At 46.4% G+C, this 24,482-nt stretch overlaps 1 long non-coding RNA gene across 1 annotated transcript in view; it reads right to left on the bottom strand.

The window, feature by feature from the left end:
* LOC143935431 (uncharacterized) overlaps window positions 1-23,968 on the bottom strand; it is a 47,577-nt gene extending 23,609 nt beyond the window's left edge. The window contains exon 1 of the long non-coding RNA XR_013263521.1: window positions 23,945-23,968. This is a non-coding gene — a long non-coding RNA (uncharacterized LOC143935431). The remainder of the gene's footprint in view (window positions 1-23,944) is intronic.
* Between the last annotated feature and the right edge of the window lie 514 nt (window positions 23,969-24,482).

The raw sequence follows: 24,482 nt of genomic DNA, 5'->3' as shown, positions 1-24,482 counted from the left end.
GGGATCCCAGAAAGGTTTAAAGCATGCTCTTCTTGCTCCTGCTCATCCGCCCCGGCACCATCCTCCTCTGACTCCTCATCAGACTCCTGTTGTTGACTTGTCTCAGATAGAGTAGCCCCCCCTGGGAATTCATCCAGCATTGCGACTTCCTCATCTTCCCGCTCCTGCTCCTCCACAGCCTGATCAATGACACGACGCAATGCACGCTCCAGAAAGAAGGCATAAGGTACCATGTCACTGATGGCGCCATGGCTGCGACTGACCAGTTTGGTGATCTCCTCAAATGGCCGCAGAAGTCTGCATGTGTCGCGCATGAGCAGCCACTGGCGCGGTGAAAAAAAACCCAGCTCCCCAGAACCGTTTCTTTCGCAGAGTTCATACAGGTAGACGTTAACTGCACGTTTCTGCTGGAGCAGCCTATCAAGCATATAGAAGGTTGAGTTCCATCGCGTCGGGCAATCGCAAATAAGACGTCTGACCGGCAGATGGTGTCGCCGCTGAATGTCAGCAAGGCGAGCCATGGCCGTGTAAGATCTTCTGAAATGGGCCGAGATTTTCCTTGCCTGCCGCAAGATGTCCTGGACCCCAGGGTATTTGACAAGGAATCGCTGCACGACCAAGTTTAAGACGTGTGCCATGCACGGCACGTGCGTGATTTTGCCCTGTTTCAATGCGCTAAGCAGATTGGCACCGTTGTCACACACCACTTTACCAACTGTCAAATTGAGCGGTGTTAGCCACTCATCTGCCTGTGAACGCAAAGCTGAAAGGAGTGCCGGGCCAGTGTGGCTCTTTGCTTCCAGGCACAACAGACGCAGCACGGCATGGCAACGTCTCACCTGGCATGTGGAATAGGTTCTGGGGAGCTTGGGCGGTGCAGTGGAAGAGACGCTAGCAGCGGAAAAGGAGGAGGCAGCTGAGGAGGAGAGGGAGGAGGATGGAGTAGGAGGAGGAGAAGAAGAGTCAGGCCTGCATGCAATCCGTGGCGGTAAAACCAAATCTACACGGGTGCCACGGGTTACATGCTTGACGGCCGTCAGAAGGTTCACCCAGTGGGCAGTAAAACTGATATACCTTCCCTGCCCGTGTTTGCTAGACCACGTGTCTGTGGTCAGATGTATCTTGGCACCGACACTGTGTGCCAGAGATACATTCACTTGCCGCTGAACATGGCCATATAGCTCTGGGATGCCCTTCTCTGAGAAATACTTCCTTCCTGGGACCTTCCATTGTGGTGTTCCAATGGCCACAAATTTGCGAAAGGCCTCCGAGTCCACCAGTTTATATGGCAGTAGTTGGCGGGCTATGAGTTCTGACAAGCCAGCCGCCAACCGTTGGGCAAGAGGGTTATCCGGCGTCATCATTTTTTTACGCTCAAACATTAGGCCCACGGAAGCCTGCCTTTTTGCAGAAAAATGTGAGCTTGGCGTGATGGAAGGTGGAGTGGAGGACAATTGTGAGGAGAGAGGAGAAGGAGAAGTAGAAGACGAGGCTGGACGGTGAGAGCCTGCAGTGTGGCTTTGTGTGTTCCGTTGCTCCCACTGGGCTCGGTGATGGCTGCTCATGTGCCTTCTTAAGGCGGTCGTCCCTAGGTGAGTATTGGGCTTACCGCGACTAACGCGTTGACTGCAAAGATTGCAGATGGCAACGCTATTGTCAGCAGCGGACACGTTAAAAAAAGCCCACACTGCGGAGCCATGTGCCGGTGTCCTGGGAGCGCCAGATGTGACCGTACATGGTCGATGACTCGCTCCTGATACATTTGCAGTCTGCTTTGTCCCTGCTGTGCAATGTAAGTCATTGCTGCTTCTCCTCCCTATCTGCTGGTCCATATCTCCCTCTGAACTCCCCTCCTCTTCCTCTCTTGTGGGCACCCACGTGACATCACTAGACACGTCATCATCAACGTCACCTTCCCCACCGCTATAAGTAGAGTAGGCAGCAACACCGGGGACCAACCTCCTCCTTGGGCTGATCTGGGTACTGGCGTCAGACTGCTGAGTAGCGCTTGTTGCTACCTCCTCTTCCTGATCCAATACCAAGAGTGGCTGCGCATCAGAAATGTCCTCTTGATATGGATCGGAAAATAATTCCAGTGACTCAAGCGGAAGGTATGTGGTGGTGGTGGTGGTGGTCGTGTTGTTGGTGGTAGTGTCTTTGGGGGTGCACATAGCAGAGAGTGAAGAAGAGGGTGCAGATCGAGAGGATGAGGAGGGTGCAGAAGAGTAAGGCTGAGCGAGCCACTCAACCAAGTCTGGTGCATCCTTTAAAGTAATTGAACGCACCTTCTGCAACTTCCCACTTTGGCTCAAGCCTGTTGCTCCTGCCCTACCCCTACCACCCCTGCGGAAGGGCCTGCCTCTTCCTCTGCATGTCATTTTTTAAATGACCCTGTGACAAAACTCTTAGTCCCTATACCGCTGAAGGACTGCTGCAGTATAGGTGAGCGGTCAGCAGTGGTGCACGTCAACCCTATCTATTGTGGACCTATAGCGGTCCTTACAGAACAGCAGACTGTACCGCACTCAAGCCTATGTACCGTAGCACCCTATACCAAGTTACCAGTCCTTATAAGAACTTTTGTGGACCAAGCAGGTTGTGTATTAGTGTTTAGCAGACTGTACGTCAGTCCCTATACCGCTGAAGGACTGCTGCAGTATAGGGCAGCGGTCAGCAGTGGTGCACGTCAACCCTATCTATTGTGGACCGATAGCGGTCCTTACAGAACAGCAGACTGTACCGCACTCAAGCCTATGTACCGTAGCACCCTATACCAAGTTACCAGTCCTTATAAGAACTTTTGTGGACCAAGCAGGTTGTGTGTTAGTGTTTAGCAGACTGTGCGTCAGTCCCTATACCGCTGAAGGACTGCTGCAGTATAGGGCAGCGGTCAGCAGTAGTGCACGGCAACCCTATGTATTGTGGACCGATAGCGGTCCTTACAGAACAGCAGACTGTAACGCACTCAGGCCTATGTACCGTAGCACCCTATACCAAGTTACCAGTCCTTATAAGAACTTTTGTGGACCAAGCAGGTTGTGTGTTAGTGATTAGCAGACTGTACGTCAGTCCCTATACCAATGAAGGACTGCTGCAGTATAGGGCAGCGGTCAGCAGTAGTGCACGGCAACCCTATGTATTGTGGACCGATAGCGGTCCTTACAGAACAGCAGACTGTAACGCACTCAGGCCTATGTACCGTAGCACCCTATACCAAGTTACCAGTCCTTATAAAAACTTTTGTGGACCAAGCAGGTTGTGTGTTAGTGTTTAGCAGACTGTGCGTCAGTCCCTATACCGCTGAAGGACTGCTGCAGTATAGGGCAGCGGTCAGCAGTGGTGCACGTCAACCCTATCTATTGTGGACCGATAGCGGTCCTTACAGAACAGCAGACTGTACCGCACTCAAGCCTATGTACCGTAGCACCCTATACCAAGTTACCAGTCCTTATAAGAACTTTTGTGGAACAAGCAGGTTGTGTGTTAGTGATTAGCAGACTGTACGTCAGTCCCTATACCAATGAAGGACTGCTGCAGTATAGGGCAGCGGTCAGCAGTAGTGCACGGCAACCCTATGTATTGTGGACCGATAGCGGTCCTTACAGAACAGCAGACTGTACTGCACTCAGGCCTATGTACCGTAGCACCCTATACCAAGTTACCAGTCCTTATAAAAACTTTTGTGGACCAAGCAGGTTGTGTGTTAGTGTTTAGCAGACTGTGCGTCAGTCCCTATACCGCTGAAGGACTGCTGCAGTATAGGGCAGCGGTCAGCAGTAGTGCACGGCAACCCTATGTATTGTGGACCGATAGCGGTCCTTACAGAACAGCAGACTGTACTGCACTCAGGCCTATGTACCGTAGCACCCTATACCAAGTTACCAGTCCTTATAAGAACTTTTGTGGACCAAGCAGGTTGTGTGTTAGTGATTAGCAGACTGTACGTCAGTCCCTATACCAATGAAGGACTGCTGCAGTATAGGGCAGCGGTCAGCAGTAGTGCACGGCAACCCTATGTATTGTGGACCGATAGCGGTCCTTACAGAACAGCAGACTGTAACGCACTCAGGCCTATGTACCGTAGCACCCTATACCAAGTTACCAGTCCTTATAAGAACTTTTGTGGAACAAGCAGGTTGTGTGTTAGTGATTAGCAGACTGTACGTCAGTCCCTATACCAATGAAGGACTGCTGCAGTATAGGGCAGCGGTCAGCAGTAGTGCACGGCAACCCTATGTATTGTGGACCGATAGCGGTCCTTACAGAACAGCAGACTGTAACGCACTCAGGCCTATGTACCGTAGCACCCTATACCAAGTTACCAGTCCTTATAAGAACTTTTGTGGACCAAGCAGGTTGTGTGTTAGTGATTAGCAGACTGTACGTCAGTCCCTATACCAATGAAGGACTGCTGCAGTATAGGGCAGCGGTCAGCAGTAGTGCACGGCAACCCTATGTATTGTGGACCGATAGCGGTCCTTACAGAACAGCAGACTGTACTGCACTCAGGCCTATGTACCGTAGCACCCTATACCAAGTTACCAGTCCTTATAAAAACTTTTGTGGACCAAGCAGGTTGTGTGTTAGTGTTTAGCAGACTGTGCGTCAGTCCCTATACCGCTGAAGGACTGCTGCAGTATAGGGCAGCGGTCAGCAGTAGTGCACGGCAACCCTATGTATTGTGGACCGATAGCGGTCCTTACAGAACAGCAGACTGTAACGCACTCAGGCCTATGTACCGTAGCACCCTATACCAAGTTACCAGTCCTTATAAGAACTTTTGTGGACCAAGCAGGTTGTGTGTTAGTGATTAGCAGACTGTACGTCAGTCCCTATACCAATGAAGGACTGCTGCAGTATAGGGCAGCGGTCAGCAGTAGTGCACGGCAACCCTATGTATTGTGGACCGATAGCGGTCCTTACAGAACAGCAGACTGTAACGCACTCAGGCCTATGTACCGTAGCACCCTATACCAAGTTACCAGTCCTTATAAAAACTTTTGTGGACCAAGCAGGTTGTGTGTTAGTGTTTAGCAGACTGTGCGTCAGTCCCTATACCGCTGAAGGACTGCTGCAGTATAGGGCAGCGGTCAGCAGTGGTGCACGTCAACCCTATCTATTGTGGACCGATAGCGGTCCTTACAGAACAGCAGACTGTACCGCACTCAAGCCTATGTACCGTAGCACCCTATACCAAGTTACCAGTCCTTATAAGAACTTTTGTGGAACAAGCAGGTTGTGTGTTAGTGATTAGCAGACTGTACGTCAGTCCCTATACCAATGAAGGACTGCTGCAGTATAGGGCAGCGGTCAGCAGTAGTGCACGGCAACCCTATGTATTGTGGACCGATAGCGGTCCTTACAGAACAGCAGACTGTACTGCACTCAGGCCTATGTACCGTAGCACCCTATACCAAGTTACCAGTCCTTATAAAAACTTTTGTGGACCAAGCAGGTTGTGTGTTAGTGTTTAGCAGACTGTGCGTCAGTCCCTATACCGCTGAAGGACTGCTGCAGTATAGGGCAGCGGTCAGCAGTAGTGCACGGCAACCCTATGTATTGTGGACCGATAGCGGTCCTTACAGAACAGCAGACTGTACTGCACTCAGGCCTATGTACCGTAGCACCCTATACCAAGTTACCAGTCCTTATAAGAACTTTTGTGGACCAAGCAGGTTGTGTGTTAGTGATTAGCAGACTGTACGTCAGTCCCTATACCAATGAAGGACTGCTGCAGTATAGGGCAGCGGTCAGCAGTAGTGCACGGCAACCCTATGTATTGTGGACCGATAGCGGTCCTTACAGAACAGCAGACTGTAACGCACTCAGGCCTATGTACCGTAGCACCCTATACCAAGTTACCAGTCCTTATAAGAACTTTTGTGGAACAAGCAGGTTGTGTGTTAGTGATTAGCAGACTGTACGTCAGTCCCTATACCAATGAAGGACTGCTGCAGTATAGGGCAGCGGTCAGCAGTAGTGCACGGCAACCCTATGTATTGTGGACCGATAGCGGTCCTTACAGAACAGCAGACTGTAACGCACTCAGGCCTATGTACCGTAGCACCCTATACCAAGTTACCAGTCCTTATAAGAACTTTTGTGGACCAAGCAGGTTGTGTGTTAGTGATTAGCAGACTGTACGTCAGTCCCTATACCAATGAAGGACTGCTGCAGTATAGGGCAGCGGTCAGCAGTAGTGCACGGCAACCCTATGTATTGTGGACCGATAGCGGTCCTTACAGAACAGCAGACTGTACTGCACTCAGGCCTATGTACCGTAGCACCCTATACCAAGTTACCAGTCCTTATAAAAACTTTTGTGGACCAAGCAGGTTGTGTGTTAGTGTTTAGCAGACTGTGCGTCAGTCCCTATACCGCTGAAGGACTGCTGCAGTATAGGGCAGCGGTCAGCAGTAGTGCACGGCAACCCTATGTATTGTGGACCGATAGCGGTCCTTACAGAACAGCAGACTGTAACGCACTCAGGCCTATGTACCGTAGCACCCTATACCAAGTTACCAGTCCTTATAAGAACTTTTGTGGACCAAGCAGGTTGTGTGTTAGTGATTAGCAGACTGTACGTCAGTCCCTATACCAATGAAGGACTGCTGCAGTATAGGGCAGCGGTCAGCAGTAGTGCACGGCAACCCTATGTATTGTGGACCGATAGCGGTCCTTACAGAACAGCAGACTGTACCGCACCCAAGCCTATGTACCGTAGCACCCTAGACAGACCAAGTTACCAGTCCTGATAAAGAGCTTTGTGGAACAAGTGAGTTGTGAATGATTAGCAGACTGCAGCAGAAGGGCAGCAGTCAAGTATAATATTCTTTCTATATTTGGAAGAAAGAATATTATACGTGTACAAGCCTATTACCGTACCACTGATACCAGTCCTGAAAAGAACCTTTGTGGAACTAATAGTAACAGCAAGTCTTTAAAATTATCCTCACTGCCTGACACACTGCTTCCTGCCTGTCCCTATACAAATTGGCAAAAAAGAGTAGGCTGGAACGATTAGCTGGAACAGCTCTTTTGTGGACCTGATAGTAACAGCTAATGATGATGATGATGATGATGATGAAGAAAGACTAATCTGGCTGAGCTGTCCCTAAAATAGCAGCATACAGCGCTCTGTCCCTTTATCTAAACTGACAAAAGAAACTCAGGCTGCTGACCTAACACCTATACCAGTCCTGAAAAGAACTTTTGTGTACCAAATAGCTAGCGTTTTCTCTGTCCCTACTCCACACAGGATCCTTTCCCTACAGTGACAGAAGAAAGAATGTAAAATGGCCACCGGATCGGGTGTATTTATAGGTTAGGGGGAATGTCCAAGTGTCCATGAGCTGTCATGTCTCAATTGGTTGTCCTGTAACACATGATAAACGTGTCACGAAAGGTTAAAGTTCTTGTATACATTAAACACGTAAGTCCGCCGGGGCGAACGACGGAAAAAGGCGTTCGAACCCGCGGACGGCGAAAGTCGGAAATTCGCCGCGAAACGACCGCCGGGCGAACCGTTCGGCCATCACTAGCAACTGGCTTCTTCCTGTAACACGCTCAGGCTATACCTAGCCAGCGTTCAGCATTTCTTATCCTTACAGGGCCCGGAGAGCCATCTGTCTTTACGGCCCATACAGCAAGATCCCCACTACGAGGCATCCAGAGGCATCGCCCATAGCCAACGGCAAACGCTCGCCCATCACAACTGCCATCTTTAAGGACATATAAAATCCTCGCATATTCCCCAGTCTTGTCATCCAAGCGGCCATCTACCTGGCCCTTGGTGGTTTTCTATGGCCTAGCCAATTTATTGTTGGTAGCACTGGCAGCCAGGTTCTACACACACACTACCTGACGAACGTTCAAATCGGCAATACGGGCCATTCCCCAGGGTCGATCTTTATGTCACGCCTCCTGGTCCTCCTCTCACGGACACAGGACCCTTCTCAGATCCTTAATTTGGATGCCGTGGCAATAGCAGACCATCAATGTCGGAAGGTTCCTTACTGCATGGATTGGTGTAGCGATGTTTAGACCATCTTCGATGCCCCTGTCACCCCTGGTAGTGACAGATGGCACAGCCTCCACAGGCTTCGCTGCAATTTTTGGCCACCACTGGTTACAGAACCATGGCATCAGGGATACTCCTAAACCCCGGGTTTACCTGGACTTCCTCCCTCTTCAAGCTATACCCGGTCATGACAGCCTCTCGAATCTGGGGTTATGTCAGGACAGGACAGGCTGTGGCTTTCACCACTGACAACTGGGCCAAGGCTCACCTTGTTGATGAAGCCAGGTCTGGCCGCTCTCGGTTGTGTTCTTCCTGCGCAGACTGCTGCAGTTATCTTGGTGGCACCAGTTAAAGTCCATTGTATGGGCATTCCAGGCCTTCAGCAACCCCACAGGCCAAGTCCTGCATAATCGTCACTTGGCTCGCTACCAACACCATTTCATCCTCCACCTTGCAGTGTCTAAAACCCAGCAATCTGGCTCCAGGATAGACGTCCATTTCTATAGAAAAGGCAGTGCTTGGTGTCGAGTAACCATACTCGACTACCTACTGTCACTCCTACCGGAACGCGTAAACTCTAGTTCCCTATTGCCTTTTCGTGCTAACACCTGTGTACCTGCCAGTTTCCCAAACACATGGGGTTCTTCTACGCAGCCTACACCTCGACCCCGGTCCATACCGTGGTCACTCTTTAGTATTTGAGCACCCTTGGCAGCATGTTGGCATGGGTCCCAAGTCACGTCATTGAGAGACTAAGCAGTTGGAACCCTGCCTACCTCGCCCGGTACATCCCCAATCCTCGGATGGAAATGGCACAAGCATTCACCAAACTTGCTCAACTAATTAAGCTAAAACTAATAAAACTACACCCCTACCTGAATGTTTTTGCCCCCTTATTTTGGTATACCGACCATCAGACCAGGGCACACTTCAGGTCCATTTCATGTTGTTAATCTTATGGTAAAGTCTATTTGTTCATATCCGTATCGGCCATAGGGCTTTGACCATAAGTAGGAAGGCCAGTGTGGTGGCCTGAATTTATGGGAGGAGCCCGGAGGGTATTTAACCAGCCCGCTCGCCTGTGGTCTTTGTCGGTTTCCGGTGCGCGGCACTCACCCTCCCATCCCCTTTTCAGGGCATTTCTCAAATTCATTTCTCTTCACAAATATTAATTTCTAATTTAGGGTATGCCCCCTTATTTTGGTATACCGACCATCAGACCAGGGCACACTTCAGGTCCATTTCATGTTGTTAATCTTATGGTAAAGTCTATTTGTTCATATCCGTATCGGCCATAGGGCTTTGACCATAAATGCAAGAAGATGCTCTGGTCAGATGAAACAAAAATTGAACTTTTTTACCTAAAAGCAAAACACTATCTGTGGTGGAAAACACTGCACATCACCCTGAACACACCATCCCCACCGTGAAAAATTGTGGTGGCAGCATCACGCTGTGGTGGAGCTTTTCTTCAGCAGGGACAGGGAAGCTGGTCTAAGTTGATAGCGAGATGGATGTAGCCAAATACAGGGCCATCTTAGAAGAAAACTTCTTAAAGTCTGCAAAAAACTTGAGACTGGGGCGGAGGTTCACCTTCCAGCAGGACAACGACCCTAAACATGCAGCCAGAGCTACAATGGAATGGTTTAGATCAAAGCATATTCATGTGTTAGAATGGCCCAGTCAAAGTCCAGACCTAAATCCAATTGAGAATCTGTGGCAAGACTTGTAAATTCCTGTCCATAGTCGCTCTCCATTCAATCTGACAGAGCTTGAGCTATTTTGCAAAGAAGAATGGGCAAAAATGTCACCATCATCTAGATGTGCAAAGTGCAAACCCAAAAAAGACTTACAGCTGTAGATGTAGGGAAAGATGGTTCTTGCCTATTGACTCAGGGGGCTGAATACAAATGCACACCACACCAAATTTTGAAAACCAGTTATTATTTTCCTTCCACTTCACAGTAATGTGCTACTTTGTGTTGGTCTAGCTCATAAAATCCCAATAAAATAAATTTACATTTTTAGTTACTGTACTATGCCTTGTTCTGCACTGTGGCTCTATGTGGAGGTGACCATCTTGCTAGAGGGTTTTGCTTTCACATTTCATAGCCCCATTCAGTAAAAAGTAGTGACAGTCAGGGGCAGAAGTGTGCTACATGCGCTCTGAGTTTGAGAGCACATGTCACATGACATGTAAAAATAAATGTTTCTCTATGAGAGCCGCCTTATATGGTCCAACTTGTGTAGGTCTGTTTTTGAGCCGAAAAAACGAAGGACAAGTTTGATCATTTTCTGCCAAACTAATGATAAATTGAAAGGTTAATGTGTTTCCCATCCAAACTGTTTGCACTAGGTATATATAAAAAACAAAAACAAAAAATGCAATCATTTATGTCCACTGAACTATTTATTGGTCATTACATGATGGCACTATAGTTTGCACTCACGGCCGAATGGTTGGTTTTTTTCAAAAATGTGTTCGGCCGATTTATCGCAAAGTGTATGGCCAAAATAATTCACTTCAAAAGTGTGTTGAAGCCCATCAAAGTCAAGTCAAAGTCACCTGGCAAAGTCACGCGACTTTCATTTTGGAGCAGTGTGAGCCCGGCCTTAGCCCTGGTTCACATTGATATGATTTGACAGCAATGGCACCACCCTAATCGGTGTGACGCTACATTGCGGCACCCCACCGATTTCAAAAAGTAGTTTCTGTACTACTTTTTGCAATTTCGGGCTGTGACTTACCCGAAGAAACCTGCACAGATGTCTCTGAAATCAAGGCCGAAATCGGGACTGACATGCGGGAGTGAAATTGTGTGAGTTCAGCTGAACTCACATGGCTTCATTCCCGAAGCACAGTGTGAACCTGGGCTTAAAGTGGTTGTAAACCCTTTACAACTACTTTTTACTACAGGCAAGCCTATAATTAGACTTAGCTGTGGCTACACTGAATATCTCCTAAACCTGCACAGTTTAGGCGGGAGCTTTTTTTCAGCGGGAACCCGGGGGAACGCAGTTCGGGCACCTCCAGCACTGAATGTATGTACTGGCAAGGGGTGCTGGAAGGTCTACTGTTGCTGGGGTATCCATTGTCATTGGTGGGGATCTGTTTTTGTGTGGTGGGTCTATTGTTGCTGGGTAAGTCTACTGTTGCTGGTGGTGAGGTCTATTGTTGCTGGGTGGGATCTACTGTTGAGGGAGAGGTCTATTGTTGCTGGCTGCTGGATGGTCTATTGTTGCTGGGGTGGTATTTTGTTGTGGGGGGTCCATTGTTGCTGGGGGAAAGTCATTTATTGTGTGGGGAATCTGTTGTTGCTGAGGGGGGGGGTCCTTTGTTTCTGGCTGGAGTCTATTGTTGCTGGGGTGGGGTGGTCTATTGTTGCTCATTGCAAGAGATCTGTTTTACTATCTTTCTTGTTTTCATTAACACATTTCATAGAAATTACTGAGCAGCACAAAATACTTGGTTCTATATTCTCTGTACTGGAAGGTGGTAGAACCAAGGGATGGTGCTCAGAGACGGGTAGGGGGCAGAGAGGAAGGGTAACTGGGAAGGGTGGAGTTCCTCTACCTATTCCCTGAGTAAAAAAGCCCTGGATTTAGGAGATATCCCTGTATTTGCATGTGCCAACATCATCAGCACATGCGCACTTAAGCAAACTGAAGCAACAGCACGTACGCGCCGTTGCTTCAGTTAGACTGTGGCGTTAGCGGCGGATCCCACGTGCATGCTGGGAGTGACGTCATCGCGGCTCCGGCCAATCACAGCGCCGGAGCCGCGATATCCAGGAGTAACCCCCGGGAGCGATGAACGAGGGGCTTCGATCTCAGGTAAGTAATTCATAATGAGCTAGTATGCTATGTCTTGCAGGTGTTTATTTGTTGTTAAGGTTTACAACCACTTTAGTCTCACTTTGGAAACATACAGCTATGAAACTGTATGCACAGGAGTGCCTAGGCACACTCACATAGCAGAAATTCTCAATTTAAAGAGTAAGTAAACCCTGATGAGTTTACTTCCTCTTTCATTCTCTGCAAAGGTAAAGCATAATGGACTACTATGCATCACATAATAGTCCATTATGTGTCACTTACCTGACACAGGAGCCAGCGAAGTCACTGCTGTCCCCTGTAGTCCGGCGCATCCATCTTCTTAGTGGGTCTCGCTGCTCCGCCGCATGCGCACGGGAGCAGCCACTCGCAGCATATCGCCGTTGACCGATGCGTGCTCAGTGCGCCTGCGCGCCGCTCTCTACGGCGCATGCGCCGTAGACAGCAGTGCCTGTCTTTCGGCAAATATCTCCTAAACCGTGTAGGTTTAGGAGATATTTCTTGGACCTACAGGTAAGCCTTAATCTAGGCTTACATGTAGGTCATAGTTGGTTGTAAGGGTTTACAACCACTTTAACAAAACAGGATGCTGCTTGAGCACAATAAAAATGTATAAATATAAACCGGGTCTAAGCAGCTTCTTTATTTTTGTCATTCCTATGTATATACAGACAGACATTTTGTTGATTACTGGGACTTATGTGGTAGAACAGCTGCACAGTGAAGAAGCCCTGTGTCTCTTTATGCATATATGACTAAATATGTATGAAAGAAAACAGTTGTCATTACTTGTAGGACACCAAAAGTGTGTGGTCTCAGTTCATATGTGAATTTGGATTTAGACTATAGTGCGGGTGACCATATACAGGATATTCATTCCCCCACACATATGGCCGTGTGTACACATCTGATGTAAATCTCTGGACATACAGCCCCCTTCCTCTTTGCAGTGAAGATTTATGCTGTGTATTTGTAATCTGCTGTAGCACACAGCTCCCTGCTGCTCCCCATCTCCCAGCATGCTCTGCCTCCACAGGCAATACGCTCTGGAGCTCAGCCTCAGCGTGACTGGACTGCAGAGTTCCTTTCCCCATCTCCACACCTCCCCCCTACAAGGCTTTGTTGTGTAGAGGGGGAGGAGGGGGCCTTTCGTCCCCTTCCTGTCACACACCTGATGTACACGGCTGACAATGGCTCCAGCGCACAGCATTTCTATCAATAAAAGTTACAGTTCAGTAACTGAAATATGGCACATTTTCCAGGAGTTGCAGTAACAACATGCTGGAAGCAGTCTGAGAATCCTGGGGACATTCACAGAATCACTGTAATCTCGCCCTGCATCTCTCAATAGCCGTCCTGTAATGACAGAGGCAGGCTTCACCATTCTATGACACAATGATTTGCAGGCCACAACTTGAGCGCCCAATATTTTTATCTCTTAGCTATTTTCCTGGTTGTGGAAATTAGTGATTGCTCACACACAGGCCTTTCTGTGGTACCGCCTGTTGTAGCTTGTGCTAAACTGCATGAAGAGCAGTCCTCATAGAGGCTACACTGGCACATACAAGCTCTGTCTTGTAAATCCCAAGTAAATGGCGCTTACTTTACTGCAGCACCGTGTATCCTAAACAAAGGCCATTTTTATAAAACAAAAAATATACTGTTTGCACCTTGTTTCATCCTTTGTTGTATATCGACATTGTTAATCTGCAGCAGCCTTTTCCTGTCCCAATGCTAGGGTTGCCACCTGTCCGGGTGATTCACCCAGACAGTTTGGGTTTGGAATCATGCGTCTGGGTTTCAGACTGACTGAAACCCAGATACATTATTCAGACCGTACTATGGCTTCCCAGAAAGGTTGCTGGCTGCAGTTGTCTAAGCTGAGAGTGACTGTTTTTCTTTCTTTTACACTGCCCAAAGCCAGCATTAACAACCCCCCCCCCCCCCAAACACACACACAGATGGGAGAGGAGAGTGGGCTCAATCTGCATCTCTTCCTTCCGCCCCTACCCTTCTGTGTCTGCCCACACTCCAATCCCGGTGCTGTGCCCCAGAAAAGGAAAGTGGGGGCCGGAAATTATACATCTGGGTGAGAGGTGGTGACTGTCAACGCGTGAATGAGCTCACCATCCATCCCTGTCGGTGACTGAAGTCTCCCCCTTCTCTCTCCTGCCTTTGATTGAGTGCACTAAGGTAAATCAGGGTTTTCAGAGCACCCCTTACATTAGAGTTCCCCTTTACACCAGAGGCCACAGCAGGGTTTCTCAACCAGGGTTCCATGGAGCCCTGGGGTTCCTCAATAGGTTTGCTAGGGGTTCCTTGAGCAAGGAGCACTTTCTGCTCTCAGATAAGTTCCCACTGACACCATTGATCTTTTAAGCTATCTATAAGAGGGTAGCTCTTCCCAATGACCTCAAGTGTGAGGAACATTCTTCCCACTGGCTATCACACCAATGTATCAAAAGTTGGAGATATAGTCATTTTTAGCAGAGGTTCCCCAAGACCAGAAAGTTATTTTGAGGGTTCCTCTGTGTTGAAAAGGTTGAGAAACTCAGGCCCACAGTGTTCCCCCTTACATCAGAGTTCTCTCTGTACATCAGAGTTCTCAGTGCCTCCGCTTAAATCAGAGGTGCCAGAGCATCCTTTGTGTTAGAGTCCCCAGAGTTCTTCCTTACATCAGAGTCCACAGAGTCCCTCCTTACAGTGAAAAGGAACTCAGTGAATTCAGATGTAAAAAGATAACTCTGTAGACTCTGATGTAAAGGGGAACTCTTGTGATTAACTTCATATTATTAGAAATGTTATTCAATAGCAAAATACATGTATAGTTTATACTATAAAACAATATTGCTGTGTTCCGCAAAATTGTTTGGGTTTGACTTGAAAAAAAAGTGGCAACCCTACTCCATACATTGGCTCCTGAGAAGGCTGCATGGCATTTCTCAGGAGTTTCCTGATTTTGAAACAGTAGTCCACCCTGTGCTTTGTGCATTGCATTGCCAGCTTGCAGTCTCCATTGTGAGATAGGGAGACATTACAGGGAGGCAGTATTGTCACCCTACAACAGGAAGTACCTGCATAAGTACCTTCATGGAAGAATCACCAAGTGTTAAAGCTGCAGATTTAAAAAGAAAATTACTTTAACATGTTTCAGTTTATATGAGATTTTAGCAATTGGGTATACATATTTGCAACCTCTGTTTTAATAAAGTGTGCCTAATGTATCTAAATAATCTGAAAGGAAACTGTCTGAATTGGTTCAGCCAGCAATGAGATTACAGAAATCATTTTTCAGGGGCAGTGTTTCAGTTTCTGGAATCGGATTGATTGCTGTGGGTAGATGCAGACATATTTTACTTTGATACTGTACATTTGATCTCATGTTTCTATGGCATTTCACTGTGCAGTCCCTTAGATCTGTGTTAGCTTAGGGATACCCTACTGAGCTTTTGAAAGGAAAATACTTGCCTAGTCTTCTCAGTCTGATCATTGTGAACACAATGTCATCATGCTGCACAGAAACTGTTTTCCAATAAAATGATAAAGCTAGCCCATACACAAGCTCCCTACACAAACTGTAAGTATTTTTGTAAATTCCTACAATCAGACATACTGCCATTGTTACGTAAACTGGATGTCAAGGCTAACACAAATACAAAATACAAAAATATGGAAAAGTGTGTAAGTGACTGCGCAAGGGAAAAAGAAAATTAGATTGAATGTTCAAAAAGATAGCAGATGGCGATCACACAACAAAACAATCTTGTAAAAACAATAAAGACCAAAGATTGTCATTCTAATATAAATATATATAGTGAGTAGGGATGAGCTTCGTGTTCGAGTCGAACGTACGTTCGACTCGAACATTGGCCGTTCGGCCGTTCGGCGAATTCCGAACGTTTTGGCCGTTCGCGTCAAAATTCGAGTGACGCGCGCGCGGACCACAATGCACTGCGTTGGCGCAGTGCATTGCTGCCCGATGATTGGCCAAGCATGCACTGTGACCCCGCATGCTTGGCCAATCGCAGCGCCGGCAGCGAGGAGAGCCATGATTGGCCACAGGCATCCTGCCTGTGGCCAATCATAGCTCAGGCTGTGTAGTGCACGCCCCACACTATATAAGGCCGCCTTTAAGGCGGCCTCCTGTAGTGTGTTACTTTGCATCTGAAGCAGTGGGTGTTCTGTGTACCTTCAACACAGTACACACCAATCGTTTTTGGCTGATTTCCTATCTTGCTGCTGTGTAGTGGTTGTTGTCTGTGCCCTGACTGCAGTATACACCACTATATTCACCTCACCTATATAGCTAGTGATCTAGCTTTAACCACTTAACAACTGCCCATTGCCGATTAACGGCTTCAGGGCGGTTGTTTAACTCAGAGAGGCCGTTAATTAACGGCCTCCCAGAATTCTGCTCTCGCGTGCCCCGAGGTGTGCGCACTCGAGAGCATCCGTGACCGCCGGGTCCATAGGACCCGGCGCATCACGGTAAACGGCCGCTCATAGCGGCCGTTTACCACGTGATTGCTCCGTCAAATGACGGAGTGATCACTTGGAAACAAACCGGCGTCATGTTATGACGCCTGTTCCTACCTCCCCTTTCTGTACCGATCGGTACAGCGGAGGGGAAAGAGATCGGTGTCAGCAGCGATGTGGGCTGCATCTGCAGTGCCCACATCGCTGCTCACCGAATTTAACCCCTCAATTCCCTGCCAATACTCTGCAATACCAGTGCATACTCTGCAGTACCCTGCCATTACTCTGCAGTACCCCGCCATTACTCTGCAGTACCCCGCCATTACTCTGCAGTACCCCGCCATTACTCTGCAGTGCAGTACCCCGCCATTACTCTGCAGTGCAGTACCCCGCCATTACTCTGCAGTGCAGTACCCTGCCATTACTCTGCAGTGCAGTACCCTGCCATTACTCTGTAGTACCCCGCCATTACTCTGCAGTGCAGTACCCCGCCATTACTCTGCAGTGCAGTACCCTGCCATTACTCTGCAGTGCAGTACCCCGCCATTACTCTGCAGTACCCCGCCATTACTCTGCAGTGCAGTACCCCGCCATTACTCTGCAGTGCAGTACCCCGCCATTACTCTGCAGTGCAGTACCCTGCCATTACTCTGCAGTGCAGTACCCTGCTATTACTCTGTAGTACCCCGCCAATACCCCGCCAATACTCTGTAATACCCTGCCATAAATTGCCATACCCAGCCATACTCAGAGATACCCAGCCATACTCGGTGATACCCTGAAATACCCAGCCATAGACGCCCCCCACCCCTCACCGCCCTCCGGTGCTTCTACCAACTCGCCAGTACGATCAAAGCCAGAATCTTTTTTTTATTTTTTATTTCAGGCTTCCCAGCCTAGAGGTGAGATGTGGGGTCATATTGACCCCCCAGATTTCACTGTAAAGAGGACCTGTCACCCCATATTCCTATTACAAGGGATGTTTACATTTCTTGTAATAGGAATAAAAGTGATCAAAAATATATTTTTGGGAAAAAAAATGTCAAACTAAAATAAATAAAGTAAAATGAACAATAAAAAAATAAAATAAAAATTAAAGCGCCCATGTCCCCATGTGCTCGCATGTGCCACACATGTGAGGTATCGCCGAGAATGTTAGAGCGAGAGCAATAATTCTAGTCCTAGACCTCCTCTGCAACTCAAAACATGTAACCAGTAAAAAAATATTTAAAGCGTCGCCTATGGGGATTTTTTAAGTAGCGACGTTTGGCGCCATTCCACGGGCATGTGCAATTTTGAAGAGTGACATGTTTGATATCTATTTACTCAGCATAACTTCATCTTTCACTTTATGCAAACATTGGGCTAACAAGTGGTTAATAATAGAGCTTGCAGTCAGTAGTGTTAGGAGTGCGTGCTGTCTGCGTGCTCTGTACCCAGTACATACCGCTATAATATAGGGCAGGCCCCTACTTTCAAACATCCAACTTACAAACATCTTCTACTTGCAAACGCAAGAAGACAGCTACACTTTAAAAATGTACCAGTTGAAAATTACATACAGATTCAACTTAACACAACAAACCTACACAGTCCCTGTCTTGTTTGCACCGCCTGTATACTGCTGTTCTGAGTATATAGGGCCTGGGGGCCACACGCATTTCCTTTTTTTAATATGGGTACGGGGTTCCCCTTAATATGCGTACAAGACCCAAGTAGGCTGGTAATGGGCAGGGAGGGCTACCCATGCCATGTTTCTCAATGATTTTCAACCATATTGCAGGAACCAGATATAACATTAAAACCGCAAGCAGTTTTAAATGGTGTTATTTCCGTTTAATGTCATTTTGTGCAGGGACTGTTCTAAACACGGGAAACACGTGGCACTTCACAGGCATACTACAGACACCCCGCAGGCACCATATTTAAAGGAATATTTCACTTTTTTTTTTTCACTTTAATCGTCATTAAAATCAGTGCTCCCGCCAAAACGGTAGTTTTTAAAACTTTTTTTTGCAGTGACCCATGTCCCCTGAGGCAGGAGGCAGGTCGCCAAACCCTTTTTAGGACACTATCTTGCATATTAGCCGTTAAAATGAGCACTTTCCAATTCGAACGTTCGAGTCCCATAGACTTCAATGGGGTTCTAACGTTCGTACCGAACGCGGGGGTCGTTCGCAAGTTCTGGTGCGAACCGAACCGGGGGGTGTTCGGCTCATCCCTAATAGTGAGTATATATATATATATATATATATATATATATATATATATATATATATATATATACTGTGAGGGGGTTCGCTCGGTAGCGGGTGTGTGTGACCCCCTGGATGGGTTCACAACACAAAGTCAGGCACAGCAGACAGCGGTGTAGGTGCAAAAAATAAAAGATCCGGTTTATTTAGGCTACATGCAGTGATACATATAACAGCCAAACAAAATAAAACAAGAAAATAAATCCTGGTCAACTTGACCTCTAACTACACACGTAGACTCCCTGTCTAACAACTGGGTGCAGCCTTGTGCTGCCCCAGTCCCTTTCTCTATTGTAGGGGTTTGCCACACAGGCGTTAACTCACCGCACAGAACAGATCTCAGACTCCCCAGTCTACACACACAAAACTGGTTCCAGGATGGAGCATCTCCCTATGCATGCTGGGGTTTTTTGTAGAGGTCTTAATGAGCCCACTTACTACAGCTGGGCTCATTAACTCTTCCCCTCTAATTGTAAAAGTCTGCATAAAGCCTGAATCTAGGACACACATATTTCCCATCCTGAATACAACCAGGTGATTTTACCTGCGTGCTGCCACAATATATATATATATATATCATAGATTGTAAGCTCTAACGAGCAGGTCCCTCTGATCCCCTTGTCTTGAATTGTATTGTATTGTAATGTCTACCCCAATGTTGTAAAGCGCTGCGTAAACTGTCGGCGCTATATAAATCCTGTATAATAATAATAATATATGTAATAATCAGCCCACAAAGGAATCGCATATAGCAATGACATTGATCAATCCACTTAGGAAACCAAAATAAGTGAAAATATCCTTGATATTGATGTTTTAACGGCAGGGGCGTTGCTAGGTCTACAAAAGATCTGAGGCTAATGCCCACAGCAGTGAAGTAAAGAAAGTCATATGCTATTATATATATATATTATCATTACATCAGGGTTCCCAGAGAGACCCCCTTACATCAGGGTCCCCAGAGAGCCTCCAACTTACATCAGAGGCCCCAGAGAGCCCCCCCCCCCTTGCATAAGGGTCTCCAGAGAGCCCCCCTTACATCAGGGTCCCCAGGGAGCCTCCCCTTACATCAGGGTCCCAAGAGAGCCCCTTCCTTACATCAGGGTCCCCAGGTAGATGCCCCTTCCTTACATCAGGGTCCCCAGAGAGCTCCTACTTACATTAGGGTCCCCAGAGAGCTCCTTCTCTACATCAGGGTCCCCAGAGCCTCTCCCTATACATCAGGGTCCCCGGACAACCCCCCCACTTACACCAGGGTCCCCCAGAGAGCCGCTTCCTTGCATTAGGGTCCCCAGAGAGCCCCCCACTTACATCAGGGTCCCCAGAGAGCCCCCCCACTTACATCAGGGTCCCCAGAGAGCCCCTCCTTACCTCAGAGTCCCCAGAGAGCCACTCCTTACATCAGGGTCACCAGAGAGAGGGCGGGAATAGTGAGAGTGGAACAGCAGTGATGCAGGGTGGGTGGTGAGAGATGATGTCATCTCTATGCTCTCTTGCCTGCCCAGTTCTTCCGTGCTGCCTGCCTGCTCTCCGGTGCTGTCCGCCACACTTGCGGCTTGGCTGTAGAGAGGCCACGGCGATCTCTGAGAGACTCTGGGCTATGCCACTGTTCAACGGTATTTTATGATTAAACACCCGGAGTGCACCTTCTACCATGAAACGTGGGTCAATACCATACATAGGATCCGTCCTATGGATGTAAACAAGATGGTCTGGATAACAGTTCCACTGGCCTCTCTCTCTGCGAGATGGCTAAGCTTTAAGTTCCCGGAAGCTTAGTTGGGCATGGGTTCATATCATACCTAGAATCCATTCCCTGGGTATAAACTAGGTGATAGGGATACCAATTCCAGTGGCTGTTCTCTCTATATAGTACTTTGACAGTAGTCACCACAACCAGTGTCCCAACTTAAAGATTTCCCCTCTGCTCATGCATCGGACAACTGTAATCTATTTTTCTAGAACTTGTCTCTAGCACTGGTCACCAAGTCACAATCATCCCTGCCCTCATGTTACAGGACAGCAAATGGCCGGCCACAGACAGGTCTGAGCCTTCTCCCACACAAACACACAAAAATATGCATAGATTCGTCTTGATTTGCTATGTGCAAAAGTAATTTAAAATTGATAACATAATTTTTTTTCTACTTACCATAAAAACTATTTCTTGACATCCATTGAGGGTCACAGGAATTATAAAAAAAATATGAAACAGTTTGGTTACACTTCCACATTCAGAAGGTAACAAAAAAGCAATAAGCCAGCTCCCGTAAAACCCCACCTCTGTCACGTCTATGTTTTGTGAGCAGTACATAAGGTCAGTAACAAGGACCTGTGTCCTTCAATGGACTTCAACAAAAGTATTTATGGTAAGTACAACAATATTGTTTTCTTTATCATCCATTGAGGCCTCCAGGAATTATAGAAATTCTTAAACAGTTGAGACAGGGAAAAGGACGCCTCTCCGATAAGGACTGTGAGATTGAGTGGAATCATTCTCAAGGGCAAGCTCCTACCATAGTAGGAAATCAGAGATTCTAAGGTGCAAAAACTCAGACAACCCTGAAAAAATGACTTTCAAATAACAAGAGGAAGGAAGCCACCCTCCATTTTCCTTTAAGCTGAATAGTGGGAAAAAGGAAGTGTGCAAGCACAACACTCCACCTAGTGATGGAGCACACAATTCGCTCTGCCTTAACGGTGCATTAAAATAGCAGTGGTGGGAACTTTAAAATTGTGCCCAATGACACAACAGTGAAGTATCAGTACATAGAAAAAGAGTCTGCAAAAATAACCCTTCGGTGGTCCAATCGCCAGAGGCACCCAAAGTTATAGGTATAGGAATAGGTTGGAGTCATTTGCATTAATGAACATCAAGTTTCTTTATTTTACCAAACACCATGTGTTTTGTGGCTATAATGTTTTTACATAGGATTACCGTATATTTAAATGTTAACTTATCGCCATCTGTGTTGACTTTCAGGGTATTGATGTGGACCTGGCATAACAATAATTTTTTTGATGTTAAAATGTATCTAAAGCCAAATGTCTTTTTAGACATTTTGAACTGGTTCTAAAGCCTCCTTTTTTAACCTAAATTCAAAAAAAGGCTTTTCCTGCTCTGTGCTCTGGTATTGCACAGAGTGGTCCAGAATCTCCTTATCTGAGGTCCCCCACTGGTGCTCGCCGCTCCTCCTCTTCTGTGTCTGCCCCCATAGCTTGCTCCCAAGTCCCGAGCCAAGCTGTATATGTTCACAGACACACACAGCACAGCTCAGCTCCATCCCCCATTTCCTCCTCACTGGATTTGATTGACAGCAGCAGGAGCCAATGACTCTCGCTGCTATCAATCTGCCCTGTGGGACTAGGGAGAAAAAACAGCACTGGTGCAAACAGACACAGCGCTTCATTGAGAAAGGACTTAAGTACGTATTTAAGGAGGTGTGGGGAGCGAACAATTACTGAAAGGCTTTTTATCGTAATGCAAGTAATGCATTAAGGTAAAAAACGTGTAACTTTAGAACCACTTTAAAGAAAGAAATGGTTAAAATCGAATTTTTGCCATTTGTTTTCCATTCCAGAGATTTCCCTTCACTTCTTGTCCTGTAGACAAAGCAGGAAGTAAGTGGATAGCTCTACAAAGTGAAGAATTTCCTTCTAAGCCCTTGTACACACGGTCGGACATTCCGACAACCAAATCCGTCGGATTTTGTCTGACGGATTTTGTCCGAAACTGGTATTGCATACACATGGTCGGACAAAGTTGTCGGAAAATCTGATAGTTCAGAACATGATGACGTTATTTCGTTACGACGGGACTACGTTCAGGCTAGTAGCCAATAGCTATGGTCTAGGAATTCAATCTGAGCATGCATGGCACCTTGCCCGATCGGAATTCTCTACAAACGATCAGACAAAGTCTGATCGGACCATGTTGTCGGAAAATTTTATAGCCCAGCTTTAAAACTTTGTCGGTCGGATATTCCAACGGAAACAGTCCGATTGAGCCCACACACGGTCGGATTATCCGACAACACGGTCCTATCGAACATTTTCCATCAGAATGTCCTACCGTGTGTACAAGGGCTTAGACATTTGTCACTGGAACAGGTGTCCTCATTGGACGGATTCCTCAAAATGTGGTATTTTTACTCACGTTCAGTGAGTAGATTTGTAAAGTTACTGAAAGGTCTGCTATAAGGTATTGTATGTGCAGTTAATAAAGTATAACTAAAGGCAAAACTTTTTTCTTAGTTTTGGATAGAGTGGAGAGGGATTAGAACACCTGCCAGTTTTTATTGCTGTCTGTGCCCCCTATTAAGGAGGTTCACCCTTTCTAAAGTGAAAGTAAGAGAAATTACCCAAATTTTGAGTTGTGCCCAGAAAAGTAATCTTCCAATGGGTACACTAGCTCTGGTGACCTGAGGGTCCCCAATGAATTCTCTTGATTTACAGGGATTTCCTCTCACTTCCTGTCTGGCTATGGGGCAGAAAGTGAAGGTAAATCTCCACAATGGGACACAGATGGGAAAAAAATTGGACAGGAGTTATAACCCTTCCTTGCTTTATCCAAAATTAAAAGAAATGTTTTGCCTATAGTTCTATCATAATCTATAAGCACAGTATTTGTAAATAGGCATATATAAATTGTGCACTGTTGCTTTATAAAAATGTAAACATTTTCTAAGTACACAGCAAATAGCTTTGCAGTAGCCAACCAAAATCAAGGTTAGAGCAGCCTCGACTGCGCAGGCTAATAATAGAAGATTTCTGATTGGTTACTATGGATTACTGTTCTTTTTTGCTCTCACTTGTGCATTATTAACTGTACATGGTTTCATGTGTTTCCAAGGATAGGTTTTTTTCATATTGGATCCTTTTGGGACACTTTTGAAAAGCATGGAGATTCATAACAAAGCAGCAAAAAATTAATAAACTTAACAGACAAACTCGAATGTCTATGTACATTTACTTGTATTGGCCATACACATACATAACACAAAGTGACAATTTGATATGACAATAATTTAAATGAAAGAGTCAACTCTTTCAAAAAATTATTACTTAAAATTAATGATTTGATCAGTAAATCACCATCTCAATTCAAAAGTAAAAATCAGCCTTGGTGGAAAATCTAACTGAATTCAACCAAATCAATCTTTATCTATGTTATTTGAACAATTTATCATTTACAATTTTAAATCGATCACACATTTACCATTGCATGATAGGTTAACAAACCTATCCGGCCACTGGTTGATCTCTAATGAAAGACTATGATAAAACATTCCCATTGCATTTTTTTTATATCAGGTACCTTTTATCCACTTCAAAGACAATTTTCTGACATGGTTCTTACCTTCATAGATTCCTGATAAGTGTATGTCTTCCAATCAGTGTCACGCTGTAACCCTGCATACAACACAGCAGAAGGACCTGGATTATTTCCTAAGTGTACATAATATAACTGGGTACTAACATTTATAGGTAAAGTTGATCCGGGGAAAATACGATTGCCTCTCGGGGGATCAGGAAGGAAATTTTTTCCCCTGCTTTAGCAAACTGGGTCATGCTCTGCTGGGGTTTTTTCCTTCCTCTGGATCAACTGTGGGTATAGAATTGGGTATATGGGATTGTATGATATTTTTTTTTGTGGTTGAACTAGATGGACTTGTGTCTTTTTTCTACCTGACTAACTATGTAACTATGTAGCATGTTACATCATTTCAGATGTCATGCTGAATCATAGCAGGTCTCTCAAACTTTGTACCCTCCCGTTTTGGTTTTCACTAAGAGTCCTTGGCACAAAATGGGTAACCACTCGCATGTCTTTTTGGTTTGTTTTGGTCTATTAAATATATCATTAAAAGCATTTTATTATATCTGTTTGATAAGTG

The sequence above is a fragment of the Lithobates pipiens genome, unplaced genomic scaffold (assembly GCF_037356315.1).
Source record: "Lithobates pipiens isolate NorthernLeopardFrog02 unplaced genomic scaffold, aLitPip1_a1.2 Scaffold_28, whole genome shotgun sequence".
Taxonomy (NCBI): Eukaryota; Metazoa; Chordata; class Amphibia; order Anura; family Ranidae; genus Lithobates; species Lithobates pipiens.
The sequence above is the reverse complement of the archived record's forward strand: the minus strand, read 5'-3'. Positions and strand labels throughout refer to the sequence as shown.